The sequence below is a fragment of the Petaurus breviceps genome, unplaced genomic scaffold (assembly GCF_028583685.1).
Source record: "Petaurus breviceps papuanus isolate PSGF00001 unplaced genomic scaffold, PetGlider_PUasm1.0 76, whole genome shotgun sequence".
Lineage (NCBI taxonomy): Eukaryota > Metazoa > Chordata > Mammalia > Diprotodontia > Petauridae > Petaurus > Petaurus breviceps.
Window position 1 is genome coordinate 21514480 of NW_027186473.1, and position 26694 is coordinate 21541173.

General features: G+C 35.0%; 1 protein-coding gene across 2 annotated transcripts in view; it reads right to left on the reverse strand.

Annotated features, from left to right (window-relative positions):
• LOC138174745 (small ribosomal subunit protein uS2-like) overlaps positions 1-26694 on the reverse strand; it is a 653351-nt gene that overhangs the window by 204241 nt on the left and 422416 nt on the right. The window lies entirely within an intron of this gene.

Genomic DNA, 26694 nt, shown 5'->3' on the forward strand with positions numbered 1-26694 from the left:
CTTAAACCTTAGTTCCTCATCTGTAAAATAAGGATAATAACATCATCTACTTTCCTGGTTTCTTATGAAGATCGAATGAGTCAATATTAGTAAACAACAATTCACTATATAAATGCTAGCTTATTTTTGCTCTACAATTACAGTAGCTTGAGTAGGCCAAGAATATAATTAAGCCTATGTTTTAGGAATAACAATTTTTCAGTTGTGTAATGATACTTACCGTCAGGGAAACCTAGCAGCAAGGAGAACCTTGAGTGAGCTATTGCTGTAGTCAAGCAACAATTCCTTTGGTTCATTTAATTAAAATATCTGTAATGTACTAAGAAATCTGCAACATTATGGGCTACTCATCTAAAGCAGTATGTTGTGGTAAACTGAACACTCAACCTTCAGGTGAAATTGAGTAGCTATTTTGTCTCATAATGCTTCAAATTGTCTTACCTCAGACAGATCACTTAATCTCTCTGTCACAGTTTCCTCATCTCTTAAATGGGGATAAAAATACCCATTGCTTGACCTAACCCGGCTATAATGAGACTAAACTGAGATGGCATATGAGGTTTATGTGTATGAAGAAAGACACATGTGCGTGTGTATTTTAAACCAACATGTATATGCACATATGTCATCTATATGCATATATAGATACCTATACACACATGACTACAACTGCCTGTGTATGCAATATATTTGTATATAGAAATATGTGTGTATGTATATAGACATAGACATATATGTATATATATAATATGCACATTATATTGAGAGAGTGGATATATGTCTATATCTATCTATCATTCTATTTATCTTTCTATCTATTTCCATATAGAGATAAGACAAAGTATAGAGAGATAGAAGTGAAGACCAGGAATGGAGGGATGTCTTGCCTTGGTCTTTCCTTCAAATAGAGAGGAACCACTTTATCTGTGGAAAGTCTCAAAGGATTGCTATATTCTTAGCAAGTCCTCATTGATGGTTGTGAAAAGTTGGATAGCTGCCCCAGCATATGAGTAGTACAGGTACATATAAGTATGTAGACATGCAGGGCAGACAGAGAGACATACAGATCTATAGAAGAACACCATCAACATCTGCACTGACCAAAAGAGTGATGGAGAAATGAGAAGTTAGTATACCCAGGTTTTAGGATATTGGCACATTTATTTCACAAAAAGATACACAAAGAAAAGGCTATAACATATATTTTAAGAGAAATATGTGGTCAGGAATGATGTAGCTGGTCACATGGCAATACTGAGAGGAGATGAATACTGTAAGGTAACCACCAAATGTTAAAAGATTTAAAGCTTCTAGCATATTGAGTAATACTTTAGGAGATTCATTGGAGGATATGGACAATGTATAAAACAGGATGAGAAAGTATTAATGGCTTGTTATCTTCTTGGGTAAGTTTAGTACTGATGTTGAAAATCAGAGCACCATTAGCATATTAGGCTAATAACATGAGAAGAGTGTGGTGGTTCCTAGGAAAACAAACAAAAATAATTACTGCTTTAAATCTACTGGCAACTCAAATTTAGAAAAGAAGTAAGGGATTTTATTATAGGAAGGGGAAAGTCTCCAACATTAGTCTATTTAAGATAACTGGACATCTGGAGCCAGTGCCTAGGCCTTCACTGTAACAGAGCAATCCTTTTATACATTCCTAATAGACTCACTATCCTACTAATGACAGAGACTCTTCAAAATCTTTTCATTGTTCCTCAAGCCTTCCATTGTTCTCCTCCCCCATTCTTTTAGAAAGATCGTCATCTCATATTTTGCTGAAAACCGAAATGAGGCCATCAGCCAAGAATTCCTTTTCTTTCTTCTTCTTCCCCATCTCATATCACCCAGATACATCCTGTACTATTGCCATCTTCACAACACTGTCTCACATGAGAAGGCTTTTCTGGCAAAGTCAAGCTTTTCCCTCTACCTACACAAGTGATCCCCTTCCATATCATCTTTTTCCAGCAGATTACCCCTTCTATAATCCCCACTCTCTTCTTTTTCCAAATTTTCTCTTTGTCAGGTGTCTTTCCCTACTGCTTATAAATATTGCTGTGTTCTCTTTATATTCAAAAATCATCACTTGATCCATTTATTCCCACTAACTATTCTACATCTCTCTTTCCTTTTGTTGCTAAACTGTTTAAGAATGCCATCTACACTTGTTGCTTCCACCTCCTTTCTATCATTCTCTTCTTAACTCTCTACAGTTTGACTTATCACCTCATCATTCAACTGAAACTATTCTTTTCAATTTTATCAATGATGTTTTAATTGCCAAATCTAATCTCATTTTCTCAATTCTCATCCTCTTTTAACTCTTCAAGTTCTAACACTACTGATCACTCTTTTCCCCTCGATACTGTCTTCTGTCTAGATGTTCATGACACCACTCACTCCTGGTTCTCCTCCTGCATATCTGACCGCTTTCTTGCCTTCTTTGCTAGATCTTCACTCAGGTCATACCTGCTTATCATGGGTGTGTCTGTTGGTATCCCACAGGACTCTATCCCATCTCCTCTTCTCTTCTGGCTCTATATTATTTCACTTGCTGATTTCATGAGGTATCATGGATTCAATTATCATCTGTATGCTAATGATTCTCAAGTGTATTTTCTAGACCCATCCAAATACTTTTTTTAACCCTCTTATAAACTCCATTCTCAGATCTTTAGTTGCTTACTGAACAACTCAAACTAGGTGTCCCATAGAATTTTTAAAGTCCAAAACTGAAATTATTAGTTCTCTCCTTTCCTGAAACCCTGCCCTTTTTCTTAAGTTCCCTGTTAGCCTCAAGGTTACCACAACCTTTGCAATCACCTATGCTTGCAACCTAGATATCATCCTCAATTACTTACTCTCACACAGCAGCAAAGACCAATCTCTTGTTCAACCCTTTCAAAAAATAAATTTAAGATATCTTGCATCTACTCTCTTCTCTTCTCTGATAATTCCATCCCACTAGTTCAGACCCTTAGAATCTTAAGCTTGGACTATTACAATAACCTATTGATTGGATTCCTTGCTACAATATTCTCAGCCTGTCCTCCATTTCACTAGCAAAGTGATCTTCTTAAAGTGCAAGTCTTGCCTACTCCCCCCCTAATCATTAAATTCCAGCAGCTTCCCATCACCTCTAGCATTAGATACAAAATCACATATGGATTGAAAAATCTTGCCATCCTGACACTCTGCCTTCTAGTATTCTTATATTTTACTCAACCTTCTGTGATCTATAATCTGGTGTAGAAGGCAAAGGAAGGGATCAAATGTTGAGTGCCTGCAGTGTGCCACGGGCATTGTGCTAAATGTTTTAGCAATATTATTTTATTTAGTCCCTCTGGCGGGGGGGGGGAGATTTATTATTATTGTCCTCATTTTTCAGTTAAAAAAGCTGAGACAGAGTATAAGTGACTTATACAAGATCACACAGCTATTCTCAGGTGAGATTTGAACTTAGGTCTTCCTGACTACAAATTTAGATTTATTTTCTTTATTTTTTGGAAGGGGGGGAAGACGAGCCCAGGCAATTAGGGTTAAGTGACTTGCCCAATGTCACACAGTTAGTAACTGTCAATTATCTGAGGCTGGATTTCAACTCACATTCTCCTCACTCCAGGCCCTGTGCTCTATTCCCTGCAACACTTAGTTGCTCCTTTTTCCTATTCTTTTCTTTTTTATAAACCTAGCTTTCTATCCACTATTTTGCCTAGCTGCCTGACAATGCCGATGAAACTGGTCTTGATGTTCCCAGCACATTGTCACAGTCATCCCAACTCCTGGTATTTCTATTGGCTGTCCACCATGCTGAGAATTCTCTTTCTCATCATTTCCATAACTTGATTTCTCTGGCCTCCTGCAAGTCTCAGTTAATCTCACATTCTACCGCGCAGTTTTGACCATCCCCCTTAATGCTACTTTCTATCCTCTTATGCTTACCTCTAATTTATGCTAGACCTAGCTTATTTGTATGTGATCATTTCATGTTGCCTTCACCATTAAGCTGTGAATTTTTTTGTATACTTAGCACAGTGTCTGTCGTACAGTAGATACCTGCTAAATGCTTATTGACTGGCTAGTGCATTGGCAACCTTCATAACCTTAGCTATGTGTTTACGTGGATAACAGAGTACTGAACATGTGATCTCCTTAAGTGCATCTCATTGCCTATGCAACTGTGATTGTTTTTTATTTGACTTTCGCACAGTCAATTCCCATTATGTTGAACTTCAGGGTTTGTAATATGGTAGCTGTTTCACTAGTTTTCCCCAAGAGTCACCTTCCTTTAAACTGAGGTTGTTTCCTTGGTTTCAGGTTGTTTATTTCTACCCCCTGACCTTTCAGCCCTTTCTACTGCCTCACTATGAGCATTAGCCAAGGATTCATTCCACTCATTATTTTGGATCCCATATGGCATAAGTAGAAACACATACACAGATTACCAGTGACTAACTTATATGTCCAATATATTCTGTACTAGAGATGCAATGTAAATAGCAATAAGAAATTCACTTTGGGGTTCCAAATAAAAAGATTTGAGATTTTTTAAGCAGATTTTTTTTCAGGCTTTGGTATTACAGGTGTCCCTGTAAACTGATAAAATGTTATATAAGACATGCCTTGAAATAATGTGTCGACATCATTTATCAAATTAAATAAACTGCCAGTTTTCTCAGAGGATAAGTTACTTTTTTGATCAACACAATGATTTGTCATTTTTAGCAATTAATTTTTCATTTGCTATTATTTGAAGCTATAGAATCTATTGCATTTGAAGGTATTTCTGTATTTCCTTTAGACTTATGTCTATGGCAAGGCAACGAGCTAGCCAGGAAGAACAAGAAAAAATATTGTCTAATTGTATTGATATTTTTACAGTATGGGTTTGACCAGCTGGTGAGAATGATTTGAATTATTAATTCTGTAGAAGCTCATTTATTCTTTAAGGCTATTAGACCCCTTAGTTAAATACTGCTTCTTGTATTCAAGTTCTAGTATCTGAAAGTGGTCATATATCTTATGTAAGTGATTAGTATCATTGGTTAAAATAACTGAATGTTTTAATTTAGGGTCATTCATCTCCATTTTTTTCTATCTTGCATTTATAATTTCATATGAAGCAAGAAGTCATGTGAACTAGTTATTTCCAGAACTTATATTTTTATAGGATTTTTGTAATGACAAATAATATAGAGCAAAGAGGAATCAGGAGACTGAAATCCTTGTTTGAATAATTATTGGTTTGTATAATCAAGAAAGAAGGTCTGTCCATCTTCTTTGGTTTCTTACAAATTGTCTAAAATATCTAAGAACACTTTCTTTATCCACAGTCATTACAGAATTCTCTAATATTTCAAGTTGTTACTCTCAATGCTTCTCTGCCACTTAAAAAGACAGCAACATTAATTATTGCCTCATTAAAACAGGCTTTTGAAGCAGGTGTTACACATTTTATTTTTGCTCCTAAAAATACTGAATTGTAAACCACTGACTTGTTTTTGATTACTGTACAACTAGCCCCTTTTGTAAAAATTTTTTGGATGATGCCCCAAGCTTATAAATCTTGAACTATATTCAGTCAGAATATTGAAAATTTTTAGTCTTTTCATTTCATCCTTTATGTTTTCCTTCATTTCATTCAAATGGGTTAATGTATAATAATATATCATTATTATTTGAGTGTAATGTGCATTTTTATCTTTCCAGTTCTTAACATCATGTTTTACATTTTTCTACTTCATATATTTACAAAAAAACTATAACCTGTCATAAAAAAAGTAATTCTAGTGTCCTTCTGTAAACCACATATTTCCTCCACATTCTATTTTATACAAAATGTTCTCAAGATCCATACCTTAAATTCTGATTCATTATATCAAACTCTTTTGTTAAGATATTAGATCATAAAAGAGACAATTTTTTACCCATTTATCTCCCTCCCCCTTTCTATTCAGTTTGATTCTAAGCCCTTTGTTGACCCAGAAAATGAAACTCTAGTTTCCCCCCCAAAAAAAAATTGGAAGAGGAAAGGAATGCCTTTTTTCCTCTGCTAATAAGAGATGTTATTAATCTCAAAGAAATGAAAAAAGTAAAACAAAGTTCATTGTTTTACACATCCAACTCTTCATGACTGTATTCGGGGTTTATCCTATCCTATCCTATCCTATCCATCCTATCCTATCCTATCCTATCCTATCCATCCTATCCTGTACTGTCCTATCCATCCTATCCTATCCTATCCTATCCTATCCATCCTATCCTGTTCTGTCCTATCCATCCTATCCTATCCTATCCTATCCTATTCTATTCTACTCTAATTAATCTGATGAAATGAGTGAAAGCCAACTGAATCCTAAAATAAAACTATATTGTTTTTGCAGTGTATTGCTGTTCCCAAAGATTGTTGACTTATTTTAACAAGGATTTGGACTTATGTGCAAATATCTAATTTCCCTTGGAATCTAATAGATTAGACATGGTGGTTCATCGGTTTTCTTTTGGGTGTGTGTGTGTGTGTGTGTGTGTGTGTGTGTGATTATGTTCACAGTTCCATTAGTTAAGTATTCACGATATTCTATAGATTAGCCATTTGTAAGATGCTGATGGCACAGTTAAGACTACCCTGAATGTTTATTATGATCTGGCAGGGAGGAATTAAACAATTAGACTGGGTGTCCCATAATGTTTCAACAGATATCATTTATGTACACAGAAAATCTCTCAAAGGAAATTAATTATACATAAGGAATCTATGCTGATAAATGTTAGGAGTTTCTTGTTTCCCACATTAAAATATTCTGTTAGGAAGGCAAAGTGCTGCTAACAAGTGGGCAGTAGGAATGAAAGCTGTAAAATACTATATCTCAAATATATAGGTATATATTATGCTCTAAATCTGAGAGAAATGAGTTCGGCAACTGTCAAGTACTACCTTTTTCTTATAAAATAACACTTTCAATCAACATAATTATCATATAGAGGGACTAATAGACAATGAAACTATGTCTTTCTTGTCAATAAGACAAATATAGTTATAAATTGTATTATCCTTCATATCTGTTTCTGAATTAACCAAATTGAAATAACTTGTTAGTCATTGAAAAAAAAGGAATTATAAATTAACTTCAAACAAAAACTTCAATGTAGTACCCTCTTAGATTTCTTTTACTAGCTGACAGTTTTTTTAATGGTCATTTAAATAATACATGTCACCCAGTATATTTCAGCCATTTTATCTTCTACTCCAGTGGTTGTTTTTTTCTATTAATATTTATTAGGCAGAAGAAAATTCATTTGAAATCAGCAGACTTCATTTCAAGAAAATCAATTATAAATATTTTATTTAGCCTACATGGAAACACAGTAACAGATACTAAAAATTGCAAATTCATGAATTATTTTGTGCTGAAAAAGGTTTCATGTATATGAAATAGGCAGTAGTGAAATAAATTTGAGTATTAATTTTACATGTGGTGCATTATATGTTGTGTAGTAAAATTAGAAAAGATCAGGACAAATCTCATCTGAATTTGCACAGGAAAGAAGGAATTTCTATTGGATACTAGAATTTTAGGCTTTCATATTTGTATCTACTTCTCAAAGAAGTTTTCCTCATGTCACCTCATTTGTTTATAGGAAATAAAGAAGAAACTCTGATTCATATGTGAAGTCAATTAAAATTAGGTAAATCATTTTACTTAAATTATTTTTCTCTGTTTTAATTTTAGGTGAATGAGTTTGGAGGTTGCTGTAAAAGTGAGCTTTGAAAGATCAGGTCCACAAGCCACCAGGAGTCTGAGAACTACAACCATACTGGAGCTTGTCAAAAACCAATAAACAAAAAAACTGATAAAGTCCTTAGTGAACTTCCTGGCCTAATGCAGAAGTAGCAGAGATTCTGATTTATTAGCTTATTGGTTGTGCCACATTTGGAAGTGAATTTGGTAGACCAAACACTATGTACAAACTTTTAAGTCTGAACCTACTTTCCCCAAGGACAGAGATGATATTAAAGAGAGTGTGCTTCAAAGTGTTGCTGGGAAATGTTTGTACTTTTCGTGTTCCTATTTGAAGTAAATATCATTTTACAAATCCTAATTATTGTTAACAGGTTAGAGGAAATTTGAAAAAGGGAGAAATTGATGTGCTAAACACTAATGTCTCACAGCCATGGGACCTCACTAGAGTGGATCCTTTATTAGGTAAAATTAAAGGAGATATCATTGAGTCCCCAAGTATACCCCTAGAACCCACTCTGAGAGAAGGAAGGAAGATTTTTTTTTTAAATGTGAGAACTGTTTCAATGACGAGGCCACTTTGAGGGAGAAAATGTAAAGTGATATGGACATGAGCTTTATAATGCTTGTACTTCCTGATTAAATATGCTAGAGCATTACTTTTTCACAAGGGGACCAGACAATGGAGCAGAAAAATAACAAGCCTGTTGGAAGGACTTCTGAAGCCCAAGGCTGCTTGACATACCAGTGACCCTTTGAGAGTAAACATTAGTTGCACTTGGAGATATCTGCCACTGCTGAAACCTATCTTGACAAGCTCAGTGAGAGCAGCAATCCTGGTTCCTAACTTACCAAAAAGCAGCAGACATTTTGGCTTCAGACTTATCTAAAAAGCAACAAACATCCTGCTGTCTGACTTCTTGTGTTTAAAAAGGTTTTCTCCCTGGACTCCCACCCACCTGATATCCTGTTCTATTGTATTTTTTTTCCATTTCCCCCTATTTAGCCATGGATACCTCAAATAGTCATAAATATCTCAAATATCTATAAATACCTTACCATTTTTCCACTCCCCCTTGATTGGTGGTTGTCCTCCATTCTCAAAGAAGACCAATGACAGGGGTGGTTAGGTAGCACAGGGAATATAGCACCAGCCCTGGAGTCAGGAGGACCTGAGTTCAAATCCAGCCTCAGACACTTAAAACTTATTAGGTGTGTGACTGAAGCCAAATTGCCCTGACTTCCCCCCTCCAAAAAAGAAAAAAAAAAGAAAGAAAAGAAGACCAATGATATCAGGAAGGTGATGTCTTGACTTGAAACTGGATTTAAGTGAAACAGGATTGTGCAAAGTCACCAGCCTCACACTCTCCTCCAGAGCCATTTGGGTCCAGTGGCAAGATATAGATCAAGACAACAGGAGATGGCACCAAATCCCTATTTCTGGGTCTGAGCTTACTTCAATTTTAGCAGTACAAAGGATTGTTTATTTTAGAGTAGACCTAAATTAATTTTAATGACAGACTTAATAACTCATTGATAAAAGGATTATTCTAGCAAGTAAGATTCATGCCAGTGTTGCAACTGAGTCTTGGAGAGTTTAGTGGGGGAATTAAGAGGATAAGAAATTTTCCCAGAGTCACAGAGCAGGTGCTGCCCTGTAGTTGCCTCTTGAATTCCAGACCTACAGATCATAGGGGGACCCAGAAACCATTGGGAGGGTAATTGCTCTTGCACTGACCTGCTTGTATTTGGGTAGCAGTCTTGGGTGACAGTCCTGGGGTGAGGAGTGCTAGTGTGGTAGAGCTTGTTGAGACTGTGGATAGGAAGTCATCCTCACAGTTCTGAGGCTGGTGCCTAGGAAAAGCTCTGACAACAGCTGTGCAAAACCCCAGAAATTTGGGACACAGCACTCTCCACTCTGGAAGCAGAGCTCAAGTCAAGTAATTGGCTGGTAAGATGAGCAAGCAGAGGAAGCCAAATCAAACCATAGAATCAATTTTGGTTTTTGCTCACAAAGACAATCAAAACATGGAACCAGAAGAAAACAACAAAGTGAAAAGTCCTGCATCAAAAGCCTCCAAGGAAAACATAAACTGGTCCCAGGTCATAGAAGACCGTAAGAAGGATTTTGAAAATCAAGTAAGAGAAGTGGAGGAAAAATTGGTAAGATAAATGAGAATGATGCAAGAAGGTCATGAAAAGTGAGTCAACAGCCTGCTAAGGGAGACCCAAAAAAATTCTGAAGAAAATACCACCTTAAAAAATAGACTAACTGAAAAGGCAAAAGAGGCCCAAAAAGTCACTGAGGAGAAGAATACCTTAAAAAGGCAAGATGAAAAAGGAATTTCAAAAACTTATTGAATAGAATAATCCCTTCAAAAATAGATTAGGGCAAATGGAAGCTAATGACTTTATGAGACATCAAGATACTATAAAATAGATCTAAATGAATGAAAAAAAATGAAGGTGAAATAAATCATTGGAAAAATCACTGACCTGGAAAATAGATCCAGGAGAGATAATTTAAAAATTATTGAACTACCTAAAAGCCGTGATAAAAAAAAATAACCTAGACATCATCTTTCAAAAATCTTCAAGGAAAATTGCCCTGATGTTCTAGAAGCAAAGGCCAAAATAGAAATTGAAAGAATTCATCAATTGCCTCTTGAAAAAGATTCCAAAAAGGAAACTCTTCAGGATATTATAGCCAAATTTCAGAGTTCCCAGGTCAAGAACGAAATATTACACGTAGTCAGGAAAAAACAAATTGAGTGTTGTGGAAAAAACAATCAGGATAACATAATATCTAGCTGCTTCTACATTAAGTTATCAAAAAGGCTTGCAATATGATATTCTGTAGGTCAAAGGAGCTAGGATGAAAACCAAGAATCAGCTACCCAGCAAAACTGAGTATAATACTTCAGGGGAAAATGTGGATATTCAATGAAATAGAGGACTTTTAAGCATTTTTGATGAAAAACCAGAGCTGAAAAGAAAATTTGAATTTCAAATACAAGAGTAGTATGAGAAGGTAAACAGGAAAAAGAAATCAAAAGAAACCTATTAAGGTTGAACTAATTTCATCTCTACATGGAAAAATGATAGTTGTAACTCAGACTTTTCTCAATATGATAATAGTTTAAGGGAATACACACACATATATGTGTGTATGTATATATATATGTATATATGCGTGTATACACGCATATATATATATTTAATAGGACAATGAATGTATAGGAGGGTCTATGTGTGCATGTGGGTGTGTACATGTATACATAAAGTGAGGGTACAGGATGAGTTGAATATAAAAGGATGATATTGACAAAATAAAATTGAGGTGATAGGGGAATATATTGAGAGAAGGAGACAGGGAGAATAGAGTAAATTATTTCACATAAAAGAGGCAAGAGAAAACTGTTACAATGGAGAAAAAGAGCAGGAAGGTGAAAGGGAATGAGTCAATCTTACTCTCTTTGGATTTGGCTTAAGGAGGGAATAACATATGCACACAACTGGTTATCTTACCCTAAAGGAAAGTAGGGGTGAAGGGGATAAAGGGAGGGTGGTGATAGAAGGGAGGGCAGACTCAGGGATAGGGTAGTTAGAAGCAAACACTTTTGAAAAGGGACAGGATCAAATGAGATAATAAAATAAATGGAGGCGGGATAGGATGGAGGGAAATATAGTTAAACTTTTAAAATATAACTATTATGGAAATGTTTTGCATAACTACACATGAACAACCTATATTCAATTGATTTTCTTCTCATTGGGGGTGGGTGAGGAGGGAAGAAGGAGAAGAATCTGGAAGTCAAAGTTTTTAAAACAAATGTTAAAGAATGTTGTTGTTGTTTTTTACATACAACCAGGAAATAAGATATACAGGCAATGGGGTGTACAAATTCATCTTTTCCTACAAGAAAGTAAAAGGGGTGAGGGTGGATATAAAAGAGAACAGATTGGGGGTAAGTTTATTCAGTAGACTTGCTATCTTCAGGTGGGGGGGTAGGGGAGAGAGAAGGAGAAAATTTGTAACTCAAAATCTTATTTAAATGAATGTTGGAAACAAAACAATTAATTAATTAAAAAAGAAGACATTTCAAATTTAATGTGAATTCTAATAGTCTGCAAAAGATATTTACCCCTTCCAAGTTTTCTCCAATGTTCTTCATTGTATTTTTAAATGATCAATTGATAATTGTGGTTTTTTTCTTCTTTTCTAAGGTCTTATCCACCCCCCCCCCAAATCAAAGCTCTCCTTCATAAAAAAATCAGTTATAAACACAGAAAACAAATCTAAACTTCAGCCATTTCTGAAAATGTATGTCTCATTTGGTATCTTTTGTCAATCATTCCTCTTGGAAGATATTAGAAAAAAATGTGTTAGGGGCAGCCAGGTGGCTCAGCAAGGTAAGAGCACTGGCTCCACTGTCGGGATGACCTGGGGATCAAATCTGGGCTCAGATACTTAGCACCACACCCAGAAATAACTGGCCATGTAACCTTCAGCAAGTTACTTAACCCCAATTGCTTAAAAAAAATGTGTCAGTATCCAATTCTGGAGCCCTCATTAGTTACTGGATGGATCATGTCTCCTAAGTCTTTTACAATTTTCCTTTGTGATTTAATCATCATATAAATTGATCTTCACATTCTGCTGACTTCAATTTGCATCAATTCATAAAATTCCTCCCAGTTTTCTCTGAAGTCATCCTAATATGCCATTACATTCATTAATCATATTTTTTTCATGTATTCCACAATTGATTGGCATTGGTTTCTTTCCAGTTCTATGCTACATTGACAACAACAAAAATTATATTATAATCTTTTTTTGTAAGCACAAGTACTTTCATTATGTGATCTCTTTGGATATGTTTAGAATTGATATTTCCTAGGATACAGTTTCAAATTACTTTGCGGGATGTTTGGCAAAATTCCAAATTCTACCTATAGTGCTTTAGTATGTCCTTCCTTCCTACAATCTTTTTAACAAGTGCCACTTTCCCTTTTCTTTCATCATCATTACCAGTCTCTGTCTGTCTCTCTCTCTCTGTCTCTCTCTCTGTCTGTCTCTCTCTCTCTCTCTCTCTCTGTCTCTCTCTCTCTCTCTCACACACACACACACACACACACACACACACATAAACAACCCTAAGAGAAATAAAAGACCAAAAGCCATTTTCTAGTATATAAGTGATCAAAGAGTAATAGCTAACAGAATATCCAATACTAATAACTGTATGACAAAATAATAGCTGTTCCAAATTACCTATAACAAGTAAAATATGAATCCTGACAACTGATATTTCACTTAATACATATAAAAATGGAAAATATGATTAAAGAATAAAATAATCAATGTTAGAGAGATTATTAAAAGGCATGCATGTTAATATACTATGGTTGTTGGAATTATGAATGAATCCATCCATTCCAGAATAATTTTTAGAATTATGCAAAAAATTCATAATTATTCCAATTATTTGCAAAGTGGTTAAAATATTCCTACTCTTTGACTTCACTACTAGACCTATATTCAATATGTAAATGATAGTCATATATTAAAGAATGGTCTCATATAGAATGACATTTATAAAACTTTATTTTTGTTTTTCAAAAGCTGGAATAAATAAATTAATTGTGGCACATGAATGTGATGGAATAATATTGAACCATAGTAAATGATAAATAATAGAGGGAATCATGGGAAGAGTTTCATGAACTGATATACAGTGAAGTATGTAAAATGAGAAAAGTAACAAACAATAAAAATGGAAAACAAAACTACGAAAAACTCAATAGTATAGAATAATGATGAAACTAATCCTAAAAATACATTAGTATATACCCTTACATATATCTATATCTAAATCTATCTATATCTATTTCTATCTATCTATATCAATCTATCTATCTTTCTATCCTCTCTTCTCTGCAAAAGTGGCAGACTGGGGATATGGAGTATTGCATATATTGTCAGTCTTGATGGTTATGTTTTGTATTAACTGACTTTTTCCCTCTTTCATTTTTATTTTTTGTTATAAGCAATATGTGAAAGGTAGGGGAGTTTATATATTGAGAAATTCAAGAGAAATACAACCCAGATATATGAGATAATTTTAGATGTAATACGCAATCAGCATGACTTTCCAACTTTTCTTAATTCTAATACCTTTCTTTCTTTCATTCTTTATTACTTTTCCTTTATAGCTTATTTATACATATTTTTATTGTTGTCTCCTCATTAGATTTTTATTTCCATGAGGGCAAAAACTGCTTTTTGCCTCTTTTTATACAGGCAGAGCTCAACACAATGTCTGTCAAATAATAAGTGCTTAATAAATGTTTACTACACAACTATCTAAATTATCAATAAAATTGAAGAAGGTAAAGTACAAAGACATCTGAGTTATTTTCTACAACTTAGATTTTTTTTTCCCTTAGGGTCATATATTTGAGCATATGTACCTTAACCATTAAAGTTCTCTAGTCTTAAATCATATAACAGGGTCTGTCTTCTGGTGTAAAAGCTGTAATTTTCTACAACTGCCCCATAATACTTTTCTGTAGAGTTTGACATTTGAAGAAGTTTACAGAAAAAGACTAATCCATTTTGCTGGTCATATTTCTCAATAACTTATATTTTAAATTACTATTTAGTTTACAAGACAATTTACTTATATTATTTGATTTAAACCCCAGAACTATCATTTGACATAAGTAGCACAAATTATTTGCTCCATTTTGCAGATGAGTAAACTTACTTACTCAAGGTCCTGTAGCTCTTATATTTCAAGGTCAGGACTTGACAAATTCAGAGGACTCAGGCTTACAATACACAATGCTATATATCACTCAGCTGTATAACACAGTCAAGAATACTGAATTAGGAAAGGTTATAGTGAGGTCATAGTAAATCTTTTGAATTAGAAAATTACATGATATCAAGCTATCATAAAACTTGGCAAAGTATTAAAAGAAATTTGAATCAGAAAACATAAAATGGTATATCTTCATTCAGCTGCTTCTCCCTCTATTTCTGGACAACCAAATTCATTGTATTTCTCATGCTCACTTTGGAAGGTAACCTGTTAAGATAACATATTCATTCAACCAACCATTCTCACCTATGGCCTCATGTATTTTACTTGGTTGGTTCAAAGTCCTTGCTGATTCAAAGGAAGGTCATAGTCAAATAGTCTCTTTTTTGAGCTTGCCATCATGTCTTTTTTGTTTTGTTTGGGCTTCACTATGAGAAATGCTAGTAAGGTACTATTTTTTTCTCCTTTATGATTTCATTTGCTGAAAAGGAAAGCTGTCTGGAACCTCTTCTCTAGTTCCTTGCTTTTGACGACAGATAAAAGCAAATTATATTTTATCCCATTAGTGACTTTAGAAGACTACATCAGAGCAAAATAGATCTCTCATCTCACTCAGTGCAAGCAGATGATTATTTCAAAGGCCAAAATCTCCAATAACCCCAAAATACACTTTAGTCATCTTCAAGGAACCATTTTGGCAAATGAGAATAACCCAAATATATATTCAGTGCCATGTTCTGACCTATAAAGTAATTTTTTCAACATGAAAAGCACTCAGTATACTGTGGTGGTCTGTATTGTTTGAATGAAGGAGCAAAGGTTCTGTGAGGTTGGTGAAGACATTATCACAGTCTACAAAAGTAGGACCACATATGTCTCAGTGCCTGGAGTGGATGCAAAATACAGATATTTTACCATCTATTTTTTCCTAATAACTCTTGCTAAAAGTAACCTTGATATAGTTGGATGAAGAACTGACTGTGACAGGAACTTTTGATCAATTTATACTTGGCTGCATCTTTATGATAAAAATATAGAATAGCTTTTTTTTTAATCAAGGCTCTGTGCTTCATTGTACCCAGAGATTAGTATGTTTTTCTTTGTTTGCTTTTTAAACTTGAGGCTTTTTTTTAATGTACTTGATGTAAATGAATGCTAGATCAGGTCCATATGAGAATTTATTGAATGAACTAAAGCTCTGCGTTTTTTAGTTAGCCTGGAAAAGAGAAACCTGGGAAGGATATGATAATGTTCTGGAATTGCTATATGGCAATAACTTATGGAATATAACTACAAAATTTTAAGGTCGAAAATGAATATCATGAAAGAAGGGTGTGTGTGGGTATGCCCACATGCATGAACAATTTAAAAAAAAAATCAAGGTACTGCAAAGAAAAAATTCAAAGGGATTGCATGATGGGAAGAAAAGCTAAATTGATTGCTCAGATTGTAAGAATGAAGAATAATAAGAGGATACCCAGAGTGTTCCACTGATTCACTAGCAGGTCCAAGAAAAATCCTGGAAAATTTATAGAAGCTTGGGCGGAACTCGAGGTGAATTTTTGAAAGGGGACATGGATTACAATCACAAAGAATGGGCAGCCTTTGACGGTTTTTGATTTTCATTGCTGAAGGAAAGTCCTGAATAAGTGAGATTACAGAAAATTCAGAAAAAAAAATTGAATATGATCGCTTCAAGTATTTAATTCTATCATCTGCAATAATGATTAAACTTGTTGTGCTTGGACCCAGTGAGCAGAAGTATGAGTCATTTGTAGAAATTGCCAAGAGGCAAATTATTACTTGGTATAAGCGAACACATTCTAATAAGTAGAGTTGTCCAAAAATAAAATGAGGAACCTCAGGAGGAAATGAATTCTCACCTAACTGGAGATTTTCAACAAGAATCTGGATGATTACTTGCTTACTTAAATTTGGATTAGAATATCTATTTTTAATATGAGAAAAAAGGAAATAGTTGCAAACACTGAAATTAAGAATTTATGAAAACATTTCTGTACTTAGAGAAAATATTAAAAGATGATCACTACAAATCAAATTTAAAGCACTATATGCATAAGAAAATAAAGAAAAAATATAAAACATCTCTGGATTTTCCCATTATGATTAAAACTAATCAGATTCTTAATGTAGAAGGAATATGATAAATAAGTGACACTCTAAAGTTCAGTCTAGTGAAGAAATATTAGCCTTCTATGATTCTAAACTAGCTTATTGACTTCTATGGTCAATTTTTATTTAAAAAGCAAGTTTATATTGATGTATTTTTTTAATCATCACTATTTCTCCTACTTTCTCTTCTCAAGTCCTTCCCAGAAAGCCATTCCACATAATATGAGGAAAAAAGAGGAAAAATAACTCATGTGTTCATGAAAAAATGTCTAGAAATGAACACGTGCAACATACTATACTCATTGACATCCAACTTCTACAAAGGGCTAGGTGTGGGTGAATCTTCTCATATCACCTTTGAAAACTTACTTATTTTTGGAGTCTGTGAAGTAGTCGCTACTCTGTTTAATTCATTTTACTTCAGTTATTGTAGATCTTATCATGCTTCTCTGTATTTTTCATATTGCACTTCTTACCGAATAACAGTATTTTATTACATAGAGGGCTGTGCTCGTTAATGCTTAATAACTGGCCCTCTGAGAAAATTAAATGTATTCACGGCCCACTTGTAATTTTAACATACCTTATTAACATTTGTTTTATCAATTACCACACCTAGACAATAAACAAAACCATAAAACAAGCCCAGATTAATAACTTTTGCCAAATTCTGAGGTGCAAATATCATGCTCTATATGAGGAATTTATTCTTATTGATGTTCTCCTGGTGTATAAGCCTAATAGTGGAGTCACCGAGTCAAAGGAAATGAGTATTAGTCATTTTACTTGCATATATCAATTAATTTTTTCCCAAAAATCTTAGTATTGATTCATTTTTCCTCCAACATACATTAGGACATCTATCTTCCCAAAACTCCTTCGATCTGAGCTATTTGAATTTTTCTCAATTTTCTGGCTGTGACATTAAATCTTAAGGTTGTATTGATATATATTTCTCTACGTGTTAATAGAGTATTTTTAAAAGCATTATTTGTACATTTATTTTAACATTGCACTTATATGTTTGGGGATACCTTTGTTCTCTTATAGATAGCTAGATAGAAATAGAGAAGGAGATAGAGATACAAGTGTATGCTGCAACCAGCATGAGCAGGTTTGTGAGACTCAGTTATTAATTTTTTCCAATGTAAACACGTAAGTCTTGGAAATAAGCCAAAGATCTAAATCATGGCTAAGTTTAATTTTTTGATTTCTAGATTTAAGAAAATGATGGATAAAATGTTAATAATACATTAAATTTAATAGCATGTCATGAATGCAATTTTTCTGGAAAACATCGGTTAAAAAAATGACACTACAGAGGCGCCTAGGTGGCTCAGTGAGTAAAGCACAGGCCTGGAGTCAGGAGTACCCAAGTTCGGTTCTGCCCTCAGACACTTAACACTCACACACACACAAAAAAGTAGCGGTGTAAAGTTGGGCAAGTTACTTAACCCCAATTGCCCTCCAAAAAGGCAAAAAAAAATTGTCAGTACAAACATTGCTGGATAGATGATAGATAGTTTAATAGATCTACAGAGAGAGTTGTCTGTTAATAATTATCTACCAAAAACTTTTCAGAGAAATTTGATACAATAGTTTTTTTTCTCCATTTGACCACGTCCCTTCTTATCCTAGATACATTAATTTTATTTGTTTTGAAGCTTTCAGTTTCATTTAATCAAATTTAGTTATTTAATTTTTATAATTGCCTCTATTGTTTGTTTGTATAAAAATATATCTCCTACCCAAAGCTTTGAAAGGTATTTAGTTTTCTACTCTTCTATAGAGTAGATCATAGATCATAGAATGATCATTAATAGTACAGTTATATATCTATTTAGAATATATCAAAGCTATTTAAAATTGATATCAAGAAGTAAGCTTTTTAGTGTTTGACAAAATTTCTTAAGTGCATTCTACTTTCTTTCTTTTTTTTTTTTAAAGCAATCAGGGTTAAGTAACTTGCTCAAGGTTACACGGCCAGTTATTGCTGGGTGTGGTGCTGAGTGTCTGAGCCTGGATTTGATCCAGGTCATCCTGACACTGGAGCCGGTGCTCTTACTCACTGAGCCACCTGGCCACCCCTAAGCAATTGGGGTTAAGTACCTTGCTCAAGGCTACACGGCCAGGTGTTTCTGGGTGGGTGCTAAGTGCCTGAGCCCAGGATTCGATCTCCAGGTCTTCTCAACACTGGAGCCAGTGCTCTTACTCGCTTCGCTACCTGGCCGCCCCGTGCATTCTACTTTCAGCAACATGGTACAGTGAAAAGATCAAAGTCCCTGTCCTCAGAGAACCTGAGTTCAAACTCCGTATCTGATGATTACCACCTCTGTTATAGGTTTTCAAACATTTTGCATATATCATCTCATTTGATTTTCAAAACAACTCTGGGTGTTATGTGCTGTTATTATCTTTATTTGTCACTGAGAATACTGAGATTGAAAGAGGTTAAATGGTTTACTCAGGGTCAGAAAGTTACTAAGAATCAGAGGCTATATTTGAACTAAGGTTTTCTTGACTCCAAATGCAGCTCTCTCTCCACTGTGTTTAGCAGCAAGCACCCCAGCATCCTCAGGGTGACTGCCAACACAGGTTCTTGGATCTGCTTTGATAAAGGAGAGCAACTCAAAATGGGTTAACAAGCTTACTTTAATCAGTCAAACATATGTCATTTACCTAGTTCAGGAGAATAAGATCAGCACCACGAACTACCGAGTATACAGACAGAATTACCAAGACAGAGAAACAGATCAAATAGACAGGTTTCCAAACTGTCCAACCATTACCTCCATACCAAATGAACATCTGGATTTTTCAAAGCTGGGGGGCTCTCAACAATGGCTTCCCAGAGTCTCATCTGATCAAATAATAGAACACTTCTCAAAGTGAGCCCCAAAACAAAGCCTCACATCAGGGATTATATAGCCTTCTCCTGGCTCAAAGAATGTAACAACCTTCTGGACCCACTGGCCAATCACAAAGTATCTACTGAAAAAAAAGCCTCCCACCCCAGGCTCCAGCTGCATTTTAGCCTAGGGGCAGGGAAGATCTTAAAAATTTACATTCCCATTACACTCTGCCAGGGTTTATGGGGTATTCAGGAGATCTAGCACCTGTGGTGTGAAGAGTTGCTAAGTCCTTTTTGAAAGCTCATCCACCTATGCTGTGTACCTGATTTACCCAACTCTCACCTGTGGCTCCAAGAAACTGTAATACACCTTAGTAAACTGTCTCAGTAACAGGCTGAAGAAGGTTGATGGCAACCAACAGGCTCAAACCTACTGAGTTTATTAGATATCTGCCTCAAGCATGTGAAGATTGTCCCCTGTAGAATGGGTGATTGAGAATAATTTGTTCCAACAGATATGAAGGCAGTTGAAGCAGAAGTTGTGGAGTGCTTAGAGTTTGTTCAGATACTGAAACCATTGCCAGTTGTCCTAACTTTTGTCATTCAACTGGACTGGGATAACTCCAGAAGAGAGAGGCTGACATCTGTGTAACTCTACCTCACTTAAATCTAATTCACACATAAATCAAGACTTCACAATTTCATTGGTCCTCTTCAAAAACAAAGGACAAATAACAAAAATAGCATAGGCTCAAACCTTAAAAAGGAACTTAAAATAAAAGATTTAGGTAACTTTAAAAAATAGATAAATCTAGATAATCTAAACATTAAGCAAAGGTTAATTAAATTGATTAATTTTAAAATTTCCTTTACATATACCATACAAGTGTATGTAAATGGGTATTCTAATATGAAATAGCCTCCAGATTTTTTGATATATCTATTATTGGGAAAAGAGGAAAATTTTTTTAAATTAGAAAATATTTGCTTTGAGTAACCACTAAAATTATTTTTAATGAGAGAAAAATATTAAACATTAGAAAGGACTCCTTAAATGGCTGGTGGAATATTTTTCTATTGAGAATCTGAAGAAACATTTCCATATACACAATTATTTCTTGGTCCTACCTCATGGTGGGAAAGTGGACTGAATCATATGTGAAATTGTCCACAATCACTTTATTTATTTCAGAATCTCTTTTCTTATTTGTCAAATGAAGAGCCTGGCATAGGTGATTAACATACTTTTTGGGTCTATTTAAAAAAAAACATGATTGTTCATTTTTTTTAAATTTCAGTACTATAATTATTTAAAAGTTATATGTATTTAGTTGCTTGGATTTTGTAAGCACATGCTTGTTTTATTTTTCAGGGTGTAGGAACAATTACAACTTCAGGAACATAAAAGTCCTAATACCCAGCTTTAAAAATTCCCTTTGAAAGGGATAAATCATACTTTTGTATTTCTACAGTCTATCAACATTGTCTGGCTTTATATTATTTTCTTTTGGCATTTGAACAAGTATCAGTGATATATTAAGCTTGTCTGCCTGCATGTGTTTCTTTAAAAATAACTCATATAGTTTATGAACTTATGATATGTTCCAGGAAATATATTTTAGAATATCTTTCTTAAGGTTTTCCCAAGAAGAATTGTCATTTAGACATGTTTTTTTTTCGATTTTTTTCCTTCAAACTAGAGCAACATGAAGCAACATATTACTTCAACAAAATCTGATATTCTATGTTTATCTTAAAGCTATCATTAAATGTTTTATTATGATAATGAATATTGAAGAGCCACAAGGAGGAAAATAAAGTAATTTAAATTAAACATGTAGGATTTTTTTTCATTTTTTCTTCTACTACTTCTTTTTAGAATATTTCTAGTTCTTTAAAAAAAATAATTAATTTTTATTTTTTAGTTTACATCATTCATTTCTACAAGATTTTGAGTTGCAAAATTTCTCCCCATTTTTCCCCTACCCACCACCCCAAAGCAGCGATTATCTCCTCCCCCAATCTGCTCTCTCCCATATCTTCCCCCATGCCCCCTCCAACGTTCCAGTAGTGCATACTGGATCTCTATGCCCCAGTGCCTGTATATCTTATTTCCCAGTTACATGTAAAATAATAATAATAATTATTATTATTATTACAATAATTATTATTATATCTATGTATTTTAAACATTTGATTTTAAATCTTTGAATTCCAGTTTTTTTCTGTACCTCCCTCGTCACCCACCCTTACAGGGAAGATAAAGCAATTCAATATAGGTTGTACATGTGTAGCTATGCAAAACATTTCCATAGTGGATATATTATGAAAGACTGACTATATTTCCCTTGATCCTATCCCACCCCCCACTTGTTCTATTCTCTACTTTGATCCTGTCCCTTTACAAAAGTGGGTGCTTCCAAATTCCCTCCCTGATAGCCTGCCCACCCTTCCATCATCTCTCCTCCCATCCCTTTCTCCCCAACTCTCCTGCAGGGTGAGATACCTTATTTAGTATGTATGTCATTCTCTCCCTAAGCCAAATTCAATGAGAATAAGTTTGACTCATTCCCTTTTGCCTTCCTGTTCTTCCCCTCCATTGTAACAATTTTCCCTTCCCTCTTCTATATGAGATAATTTACCTCAATCTATCTCTCGCCATCTCCTATCATTATATTCCTCTCTCAACTCTTAATTTCACCTTTTAAGTATCATCCCTTCCTATTCAAGTGGTTCTGTGCCCTCTCTCTATGTATACCTATACACATATATACACATACTCACATATGTATTCATATGCACATACACCCTCCTATATAGAAATATATATGTATGTATGTATACATATACATCTCTATCTATCTATCTATTTATCTATCTATCTATCCACACATTTCAGTTCCCTTCAACTATTCTCTTATTGGGAAAAGTTTCATAAGTTACAATTATCAATTTTCAATGTAGTAATGTAAGTAGTTCAACTTTGATAAGTTCCTTATGATTTTTTTCCCTGTTTACCTTCTCATGCTTCTCTTGCTTCTTGTATCTGAATGTCAGATTTTCTATTCAACTCTTTTTTTTCATCAAGTATGCTTGAAAGTCCTCTATTCCATTGAATAGCCATATTTTCCCTTGAAACATGATGCTCCGTTTTGCTGGGTAGTCACCTACCTTGGTTTTGATCTCAGCTCTTTCGACCTCCAGAATATCATATTCCAAGCCCTTCTGTACCTCAGTATAGAAGCTGCCAGATCCTGTGTTATCCTGATTGTGTTTCTACAGTATTCAAATTGTTTCTTACTGGCTGCTTGTCATATATTCTGCTTGATCTTGGAACTCCTGAACCTGGCTATAATATTCCTAGGAGTTTTCTTTTGGGGATCTTTTTAAGGAGGTGATCCGTGGAGTCTTTCAACCTCTATTTTGCCCTCTGGTTCTAAAACATCAGGGTAATTTTCCTTGAGAGTTTCTTGAAGAATGATATCTAGGTTCTTTTTTGATTGTGGCTTTCAGGTAGTCCAATAATTTTTAAATTATCTCTCCTTGATCTATTTTGCAGGTCAGTGGTTTTGCCAATGAGATATTTCACATTGCTTTCTATTTTTTTCATTCATTTGTATCCGTTTAATAGTACCTTGATTTCTCACAAACTCACTAGTTTCCATTTCCTCAAATCTAATTCTGAAGGAATGATTCTCTTTAGTGAGCTTTGGAGATTCTTTTTCCATCTGGTAAATTCAGCTTTTTAAGGTATTCTTCTCCCCAATGGCTTTTTGAGCCTCTTTTGCCATTTGAGTGAGTCTATTTTTTAAGGTGATATGTTCTTAACTGAGGTTGTTTACTCTATTTTCATAATTTTCTTACATCATTCTCATTTCTTTCCCCATTTTTCCCTCCACTTATCTTACTTGCTTTTCAAAATCCTTCTTAAACTCTTCTATGGCTTGTAAGCAGCTTTTTCTTTTCTTGGAAGCTTCCGGTGCAGGAGTTTTGACTTCATTGTCTTCCTCTTATTCCATGCTTTGATCTCTTTTGTCCCTAAAAATGGAATCCAAGTCAGACCACTGTGCTTGGCTTGCTTCCCTTGCCTGCTCATGTTGCCATCCAATTACTTAACTTTTGAGCTTTTTGCTACAGTAGAACTCTGCTTCCAGAGGGGGCAGCTTTGTCCCAAATTGCTGGGGTTTTCACAGCTGCTGGGGTTATTAGTTGGATACCCTCTCAAAGTCCTCTACATGCTCTGGCACACTGGTCAAACACCCCAGGACCTCCCCACCCCAGACATTGAAACAGATCCAAGCAGGTTAAAACAAGAGAGATTACCCCATCAGACTGGACATTGGTCCCCCTATTATCTGCAGACCAGGAGGTCTGATGGAGCTACATGGCAGTGGCTGCACTTTTTTGTCCCCTGGAGCATTATAGTAAGTTTTGCAGGTAGGTGATTTGTGGTTGTAATTCTAGTTCTTTGCCCTCTGGGATATCATATTCTAATTGCTTTGATTATTTAATGTAGAAGCCCATAAATATTTTGTTATCCTGACTGTGGCTTCATGATACTTGAATCATTTCTTTATGGCTGCTTGTGGTATTTTCCCTTAACCTGGGAACTCTGGAATTTGGTTATAAAATTCATGGGATTTTTCATTTTGATATCTCTTTTAGGATGTGATTGATTGATTTTTTCAATTTCTATTTTACCCTCTGGTTCTTCAAATATCCAAGCAGTTTTCCTGGATAATTTGAAAGATGATGTTGAAACTCTTTTATTGACCATTGTTTTATATAGTGGAATAATTTTCAAATTATCTCTCCTGGATCTATTTTCTAGGTCAGTGCTTTGTCCAGTGAGATATTTCACATGACTTCTATTTTTTCATTCTTTTGTTTTCTTTCTTGATTTCTCATAAAGCCATAAACTTCCATTTGCTCGATTCTGATTTTGAAGGAGTTATTTTCTTCAGTGAGCTTTTATACTTCCTTTTCTATTTGGTTAATTCTATTTGTAAAGAATTTTATTTTTATGTCAGTGAACTTTTGTGCCTCTTTTTCTATTTGGACTCTTCTGCTTTTTAAGACATGTTTCTCTGTATTTTGTTGTTGTACCTCTTCTTCGGAGCCAATCAGTTTTTTAAGGTGTTATTTTCTACAGTATTTTTTGTATGTCTTTTACCAAACTCTTGATTTGTTTTTCATTATTTTCTTGCAGTTCTCTCATTTATCTTGCAATATTTCCTCTATCTCTCTTATTTGATTTGCTGAATCCTTTTTGAGGTCTTCCATGGTCTGAGACAAATTCATATTGTTCTTGGACACTTTGGATTAGGAGTTTTACTTTTTATCATCTTCTGAGTGGGTGTTTTGATTTTCCTTGTTACCATAATAATTTTCTATGGTGAGAATTTTTTTTCTGTTCTTTGCTCATTTTTCCCAGCCTATTATGTAATTTTTAATTCTTTGCTAAAAAGGGGTTCTGCTTCTAGGATGGAGGGTGTACTATTGCAACTTCAGGGTTTGGGCGCAATTGTTTTAAGTTCTAGGGATCTATAAGTTTTCATTTCTTCCAAGGTGGTATGATCTAAGCAGAGGTGTTCACTACTCTCCTATCCTGTGTTCTAAGCTGTGAGTAACCATAAGCACTGTTTTCTGTGCTGGAAGTGCAAAGAAGATCACCACTCTACTGTGCCTGCAGCCCTGAACTGTGTATGCTAGTGTTCCTCCTCACCTTGGGACTGCCACTCAGGCAGGAGATTGATATATGAATATGGGCAAAGCAAAAGAGACCTGCAAAGAGAACTCTATAATCTCCTTCTGACCAGTTGTTCAACCCTATTATTGTCTGTGGGTTACAGAAGCAGCCACTGCTGATGCTGATTCAGTAGCTTCCAAGGTTTGCTTTTGGTTTGCTGGGACCGGTGCTATATTAGTGTGACCTGCACTGGACTGTGCTCCATTCTCACACAGGTGTAAGAGCCCTTTCTCACTAACCTTCTAAGTTGTTTTTGGTGTCTGTGGGCTGGGAGGTCTGGAAACTGCAACTATTGCCATTGATTCAGTTGCCATGAGCTCTGCTCCTGGTTGGCTCGGGCCCTGTCTGTGCTGGCAAAGCTTTCCCTGGACTGTGTTTCTCTCTCAGCCTGTTGCAATAGAACTTTTCTCCCAACCTTCCAAGTTGTCTTGGTCTTGAAAATTGTTTCACTCCTTCTTTCCTGTCTTCTGCCACTCCAGAATTTGTTTGAGTCATTACTTAAAGGTATTTGGAGGGCTCTTGGGGCAGGCGAGTCCCTGCCTTACTCCATCTCACCTGGAAGGCATTTCAAAGGTTCATGTGATAAATGTTGAAACTGAACGCTAGGTTAAATGAAGTGCCCAAGGTCACAAAGCAGAGGAATATAAAGTTAGGTTGTCTGACTCCAGCTCCAGTGCTACTTCTACTGAGCTACATAGCCTTCCAATGACTTCCTATCACTTGCTTAATCAAATTTCAATTCATGCACTTCACTGACCTCCAACTAAAATTGAAGGATGTCTATGGGCTGAATAATGACTTAAAAAGTCACAATTTAGCATTACCTACCATTTATTGCATTCTTACTTATTTTGTTAAAGATTAACCAATTTAATTATAATCTGGTTCATGACAGCACTTGAGAGTGGCTCTGTGAATCTGGCAGCTCTGGTCTACTAGATTTTAAAGCCCTTTCATAATTTGAACTCAGTCTACCACTAACATTTCTAGCTACTGCCCAACATGAAAGAATGACTGAAATTAGTTACATATATTCACTGTTCTACATTTAATTGTACTTATTGTGGCCTCCTTTTATTTGTTCATATTGATTATCCCTGAGTGAATGTCCTTCCTTCTGTAATAATAACAGTTAATGCTTATATACTACTTTCAAGTTTGTGAAGTGCTTTATAGATCACCTCATTTGATCCTTACAAGTCTATGAGGTAGGCTTTTTTTCTATCTCTCTTTTAGAGACGAGGAGACTGAATTTATAGAAGGTAACTGATTTGTGTTATACAACTAAATAATTTCTGAGGTAACATTTTAATTCAGGTATTCTTGATTCCTGGGCTAGCCCTTTGCCCACTGTACCATCTCAGTCTCTATATTCTATTTATCCTT